Raw genomic sequence first — 7,252 nt, forward strand, 5'->3', positions numbered from 1 at the left:
GGTTTATTGTCTTTTCCGAGAAAGTAACCTCCTCCGGTGCCGGGGAGTATGATGACGTCATTGAGGAAAAAAATGAAGGCATTTGTAGTTTAGTTCGCATTTAACATTTTTTAGAAAGTAAAAACCAACAGAAAATTGTATTTCAGAAAAACAATATTCAGTCTTTAAATTTTCATAAGATATATGTTAGATTAAAAAAAGATTTTTGGTCGTTCATTAATAATTTTTTTTTTTTTTTGAAATTTTAAATCCAAAAACTTTTATTTTTGCTAAATTTGCTCTTATTCTAAGTTTCATAATAGTGTTGATCCCGGTGGGAGGTAGGTGGGGATTAGTCTTCAAAAAAATTAATTTATATATATAAAAAATATTATTTATAAACATGTTTCATGTTATTATATTCCAACTAAAAAAAATATAACATATTTTTAATGTTTAATATTGAATAAATATAATATATTGATAATTTTTATATCCAATATAAAAATTTCTAATTCCACCACTGGTTGATCTCTTTGTTTCTTGGAATAACAGTGTAGCAGCTAAATGTCTAAACACTATCAAATGATCTTCTAAAAAAGTTAAACTTCTTAAAATGACGTTTTGTTTTTGGATTCTTGGAACACAATGTAAAAGTTACTATACCAAAATTTTAATTATCTTCTATTTTCACATCGGGTTTATAACTTTTTCTACGTCCATAATGATATTTTTTTATTATAATTTTCTTGTTTATTAACTAAAAAAAATCTATTTGTTATGTTTTTCAACGATCATCACATTACCTAATCATGTACAAGTGGATTGGTTCACGATTGTGATTTTTTTATAAAATAATCCAACATTATTTGTACTTTTGTACATATAATTAGCCATTGTCTCCTGGTATATAAGACACTTAAAATATGAATATCAATTCTATTACACGGAATATGATTTGCGAGCATAATTATCTTTTTGTCTTGTTCACGTTTATGTAACTTCATTTTTTTTGTATATATATATTTGATCATTTAACTTGTTAAATGTGTTCACATATTAACAGTGTTGTAAAAATATCAACTAGGTCCCGATTAATCTCTAGGCGCTAGTCGACCGATTAGAGGACGCCTAACAATTAATCCATGCATACACAATGAGTGAAAGAGTAGAACCCGATGAAATTTGAACACTTTCAACAAGTTATATCTTAATAGAAACTATTTGATGTATGGCTAGTGTTGTATTCATCATATTAACCTATTTTGCTATGATATTAGTGATATTTACGAAGTTTTATATGATATTAGTCATACTTAATTTTTGAAAATTTAATAAATTAGAAATTAATGGTTTCCGATTAATCTGCCAATTAATCTCTGCCTATCCGATTAATCCCTTAACCCTAATCTACTGACTAACTAACGTCAAACGATTTTTACAACACTGCATATTACCATTGTCATCAGTTATAGTAAGTAACAATATTAATATTTGAATATATTTAACAAGTTAAATATTTAAATGTATAGTAAAAAAAGAAAATTGTTTAAATGTAATACTTTTATTTATAATTTCTTACAACATTTTTATGATATATTTTTCATACAAGTTTTTCTAATATAATGTTTTAAATCTTTGTTTATAATTTTTTTTTTTAACTTTTTTATTCTTTTATGTAATTTTAATACAAGTGCTTTTAAACTAACTATTTTATAAATATTTAAAATTTTTCTTACAATTATTTAACTTGTTTTGTTTACATTTTCATATATTTTTTTGTAACTTTCATACATGTATTTCTGAACTTTTTTTTTATAATATTTTTAAAGTGTTTCACAAATTTTGTATGATAGTTTAACATTTTTTTATAACATTTTAAAATACTTTCGTTAAATATGAGTTTAAAATTTTGTATTACATAAGTTAAAAGTTTATAAACTTCTAATTAAAAAGTATTAAAAGGTTGGAATAATTTTATTACATTTACATTATATAGATTTTTTTTTGTTTTTTTATTTGCTAAGTAATATATTTTTTTAAAAGAACCTCCATAGTTATTGTTACATATTTAATTTATTTAATTTTATTGTTAGACAATATTTACTTTAAAAATATTGTATATGTCTAAAAACAAAATAAATAAATGATAAGAGGCCATATAAAATATTTTACAAAGCAAAAACATATTTATTAATTGAAAAGTAAGTTTAAAATTCAACAATATTCAATTAATATTTAGGAAATTATAAAAATTTTAAAAATAGCGCTTGAATTAAATAACCCAAACAAATATGAAAAATAAAATCGTTATTAGAAGTGGGGAAAACAATTTACCTAAGTAATCAACCTTTTTTTTTCACATTTAGACAACTTTCATTTTTCATACACATTTAACTATTTAACTTGTTAATTTGCTCACATATTACCATTATCACCTGTTATATACGGTGACATTGATAATATGCAAACATATATAACAAGTTAAATAGTCAAATATGTAAAAACATAAAGAAATTAACTAAATGTGAACAAAGATATAAAAATGATTACCCTGATAAGTCATTTTCTCTTTATTCTATTAATAAATGAATCCTACAATGCCAAATGGCTCAATTTTACACTAGAATTTTGCAACGCCAAATGGCTCAATTTTACACCAGAATTTTGCAACATGACATCTTTGCTTTAATTATGTATTCTACTTTCCCCCTACTACGTTGATTCATATCAATCTCTTCCATAAAATCAGGATTACCTTTTTCGAATTTATATTACCATTTCCCATATCCATAAATCTAGCAAACAACTACTATAGATCCATAAATCTCACCAAACCCATTAATCGTTCTATTATCCAACGTTTTCAAATCAAAATCTGGTCTGTCTTCTTCAAGATTCAACACCAAATATTCCCCATCATCTACGGGCAGCAACTACAAGGAGATTTTTTCATCATCTTTTACTTTAAATATTATGTTATCTCAGATCAAATTTATATCTCTTTGGTTGAACCTAAACATATATGATGATATAGGCTTACACATTTAGGGTAGTGGTAGTGAATCGGGTTTTACAATGATGCACTCATGCTCCTGGTCAAAAGAGTACAAATGTAACATCCCCATTTTAATGGCCAGAAAAGACCGATTTTGTTTATGCTTGTTTAAAAATCAGAGTAACATTTCAAAGAAAAGTGTTGCGGAATTTGTTCCCAAAAGAAAATATGATAAAGATTTATCAAAGCATATCCGAAGAAATGTCTTTCATTAAAAACCTCGGGATGTCATGTTCAAAACAGATCAAAAGCATAAACAATACAATATAAGCCTTACTACATTATTTCATATTTACAGGCCTCTAATCCGTAATCCCTCATCCCAACATCATATCTATGCTCGTGTGCCACTACCTGTAATACAAGAAACTCAGTGGGTTAGACTTGGGAGCATGGTGAGCACATATGGTTTTCAACCCATAATAAATAAATTTATTAACTTTATCAAACCAAGCAAACCTGATTACCCGTTCCCGTTATCCTCACTTTACGTCCCTAAAACATCTAACACAAGGGACCTAGTCTAAGGACTTTCATCGGGGTGACAACACTGCTTCGGGGGTTACTCAACAATCTATGTCAAATAAGGCAACCATGTTGGGGATGGAGTACTGCTGGTGAACACTAAGTTCAAATAAATACCTACATGTTGTGAGCCTGCTAGCGTTCCACTAGACTATCTAAAATAATCTATGGTTGTCATCTATACTCTGCTAGATGACTTGATCATCTTAAAACATTGAGGCCACTCATCATTTCATCACACATCATCTATTACATCTACCCATGTTTTACCCAATACATTTTGTATATATAAAATACATATACAGTTTAAATCATAAAAAACATGTATAAAAATCGTTCATCGAGCATAGATGGCAAGTATATAGACAATATGCACACTTAGCACGTAATTTATATAAAATACTTCATATCTATGTGTAAGATGAAAGTAACTATGCATTCACTTATTAAAGTGACAAATTGAAATTTGACAGCGCTTCGCTTCTGAACAATATGATTTCCTTCGACGAAACCTAGTACTATTACTACTAGATTTTAGTCTAATATTTATTGCAACTAATTATTAGTCTAGATTCGTCATTAACTCAGAGTCTACTTCATGATCTATCAAGCAAGGAACAATCAGGTAGGATCATATCGGAGGTAGGGTCCGTTTGGTATACAAAGTATAGTGTTTGGAAATTCCACTTTAAACACCTCATTAAATCACAACCTTGACATCATTCCCGTAAGTAGATCAATCAGTATAACGACTTTGAATCACTGATAAATCTTATTTATAGGTTCATAATAACTATATTATATTTATATATAAGCTAAATTTGAAGTATGGCAGTCGTATCTCACTTACAACGGATTTTTATTAAAACCAGGCTTCGCTGGAGCAGCATTTCCGAGCCGAAAAGCTCTTCTTCTCGGAGCCGTCGAGCGCTCTGGGGATTTCTTCTAGCGCTAGGGGAGTTCCTTAGGGCCTAGGTCGGGGGGGGGGGAGGTTTAGATAAAGAGAGAGAGAGAGAGAGAGAGAGAGAGAGGAAAGAATGGGAAATGTGTGAACAAATGAGGGTGCAAGGGGTTGTATGGGGTGTGGGAGGTTTAGAGAGAGACAGAGAGAGAGAGAGATAGAGAGAGTAGAGAGAAGAAATAATGGGAACTGTGTGAACACATGAGGTTGCAAGGGGTTGTATTTATAGGATGAAATATGGCTCATCTTTGTGTCACATGTCACCATCTGGTGGCAAGCCATGGGGAGAAAGCAATGGCCAGGATTGTGCCACGTTACCCATTTTCGCATAACACACTTCTGACTTCTAAAATCCATAACTTTCATTTACGAGCTCTGTCTTTGACGTTCCTTACATCCACGCGTAGGTAAAAATAAAATCTACAACTTTCATTTTCACTCCATCGGCTAATTCTTGACCGATCATAAATTTAACAGAAGGAGGAGATTATAGTGTTAAATGATCGCGTAAAATTCATAACTTCTTCATACGGACTCCGTTTTCGTCTGTCTTTTTTATCATTGAGTTCCTATTAATGAGATCCTCAACTCTCATTTAGGTCGCGTTGACCAAAAATCACTCGCTCTAAAATACAAGTTTCAGACTGTGCACTGTTAAGCCAAATCTTAGAAAAATCATAACTTCCTCATACGAAGTAAGATTTGGGTGTTCTTTTTATGCACGCTCTCGGTTTAACGTATACTACAACATTAGTTTAGATTGATAAGGCTTAAAATTCTTCTATCGTAAATTCACTATTTAATTTTCCCGGTGCCATGCCGGTTTTACCGTAAAACTTCGACAGGTCTTAACTTCTTCATTATAACTCGGATTTCGGCGTTCTTTATATGCCCGAAATCCTTTTTTTCGACCACTACAACTTTATGTATAGATACCGGTTTTATCTCACACTTTAATTTTGATGCTTATTTTTTATCCTTTATTTATTATACTTCTATAATTAAGTATAAAGCACATAAATTCACATAATTCACATAATACTCAAATAATTCATCTTTATTATTTCAAAATGAGTAACATTGGTTGACCTAGACTATTACATCATCTACTAATGTTTAGCCTAGAAACACGGACGTTACAATTATCTCCCCCTTAGGATGCTTCTGTCCCGGAATCATGCATCAGCAAACAGATGTGGGTATTGACTCATCATGTCACTTTCTGTTTTCGAGTTGAGATTAACCCATTTGAATGTTTCCAATGGACTAGGACTGAATCGACCATCTTGCGTCATAACTTCTTAGTCTTACGGTTAACAATTACCTCGGGCTCTTCAATTACTCTCTTATTCTCATCCATTCTTAATTCTAAGATTGGAATTATGTCGGGAACTTCTCCCGTGAACTTCCTCAAATAACACACATGGAAGGTGTTATGAATACCATCTAGTTCTTCAGGTAATTCGGGCTTGTATGCTTGGTCCCTAATCTTCTAAAGAACTTTGAACGGTCCAATAAACATTGGAGTCATCTTTTTTCATTTCCCAAATCTTATAAGTCCCTTCCACAGTGAGACTTTAAGCAGAACACAATCTCCAACTTTGAATGTCATCGGGCATCTTTTCTTATTAACATAGCTCTTCTGATGATCTAAAGCTACTAACATCCTTTTCCAGGTCACCTTCAATTTCTCAACAGTCTCATGGACTATCTCGGGGACCATAAACTGCTTTTCTCTAGGCTTAAGCCAACAAGACGGTGTACGACACTTCTATACGTACAAAGCTTGATAATGCACCATCTTGATGCTCGTGTGGAAACTATTTTTGTAGGAAAATTCTACCAGAGGTAAGTGCTCATCCCAGTTACCTTGGAAATCTAGGGTACATGCTCTTAGCATATCTTCTAGTGTTTGAATCGTTCTTTCGCTCTAGCCATCAGTCTGTGGATGGTAAGTTGTACTCAAACACAACTTCATACCCAATTCCTCTTGTAGAGTTCTCCAGAACCTTGACGCGAAATGACTATCATGATCTGATACAATCATAAGAGGAACATTGTGGACTCTTACTACCTCCTTCATGTAAGCATTTGTGTGCTTATCCATAGACCACCTCTCATTGGATGCGTGTGCACTTTTGGTGAAACAATCCACGACCACCCAAATCATGTCGTGACCGTTCTTCATCCTGGGCAATTTAGTCACAAAATCCATGGTGATGTCTTCCCATTTACCCATGGGTACAGGTAAAGGTTCTAAACTCCCATATGGTTTCTAATGTTGTGCCTTATCTCTTGCACATGTCACACACTCGGCCACATACTTCGCAACATCGAGCTTCATCGTTGGCCACAAGTAGTAGGGTTTTAGGTCCCTATACATTTTTTTGTTGCCGGGATGAATTGAGTACATGGTCTTGTGAGCTTCTTCCATCACAATATCTCTTATTCCTCCCGTCTTCGTTACCCAAATCCTTTGTTGGAATTCCTTTAATCCTTGACTGTTTGTACCGAACACTAACGTTTTGCCCAAACGTTCTTCCTTTCGGTCATTCTTCTCTGAAGCTTCTTCTTGAGCTTTCCTGATACTTTCCACAATCGTCGAGACAACTTCTATTCTCAATGCTATGGGCCTTTTTCTTTCAAGATTGACTTTTTGACATAGAGCATCGGCGATGATATTCGCTTTACCGGGGTGGTAATGTATCTCGCAGTCGTAGACCTTGAGT

This window comes from Lactuca saligna, chromosome 6 (assembly GCF_052625555.1).
Source record: "Lactuca saligna cultivar CGN05327 chromosome 6, ASM5262555v1, whole genome shotgun sequence".
Lineage (NCBI taxonomy): Eukaryota > Viridiplantae > Streptophyta > Magnoliopsida > Asterales > Asteraceae > Lactuca > Lactuca saligna.